Source organism: Penaeus japonicus, unplaced genomic scaffold (assembly GCF_977035675.1).
Source record: "Penaeus japonicus unplaced genomic scaffold, GWHDUDI00000001_assembly GWHDUDI00000029, whole genome shotgun sequence".
Lineage (NCBI taxonomy): Eukaryota > Metazoa > Arthropoda > Malacostraca > Decapoda > Penaeidae > Penaeus > Penaeus japonicus.
This window is the reverse complement of record NW_028234431.1, coordinates 25,231,514-25,232,145: the sequence shown is the minus strand read 5'-3', so window position 1 is coordinate 25,232,145 and position 632 is coordinate 25,231,514.

Here is a 632-nt window from a genome sequence, read left to right as displayed (position 1 = left end):
CCACATGCAAAAAAGAGAGAAAGAGAGAGTGAGCGAAAGATAGGGAAAAAAGGCACTCCAGGGCCAGGTAAATTACTCAGGTGTGTTTGCCCTGTAGTGATCTGTGAGTCGTGTCATTTATCTGGCGATTCCTAGGGGGCTGGGAGCTCGGCGGACATGGATCTATGATCGTCCCTGTCTGTTCGGTTATTCGCATTCGGACTATTCGGGATGTGGCGGATAGGCTAGCGTGTTTTCGATTTTTTATCCTTCGACCTTCTTCGACACTTCTTGATCGGAATTCTAGTCTTTCTTCACTGCGAACGGCTCGCTTTACTGTTATCTATTCTGTCTCTTCTACTTTTCTCTCTTCCTTTTCTTCGATTCCTTTTTTTCGTTCTTCCTCTCAACTTCTATTTCTTCTTCCTTTAATTCCTCTTCTCTTTCACTTTCCTTCTTCTGCCTCTTCTTTTACCACTTCTTTCGTCCTTTTACTTTCCTGCTTACCCTGTCTTCGCTCCCTTCTCTCATTCTGTGTTTCGCCCTTTCGTGCTCGTTCCTCTTCTTTCCTCTTGCTCTTTCCGCTCTTTTTCTCCACACTTTCCTATCACACTTTCTAATTCTTCTTACTCTTCCTTCTTCTTCTTTTCTTC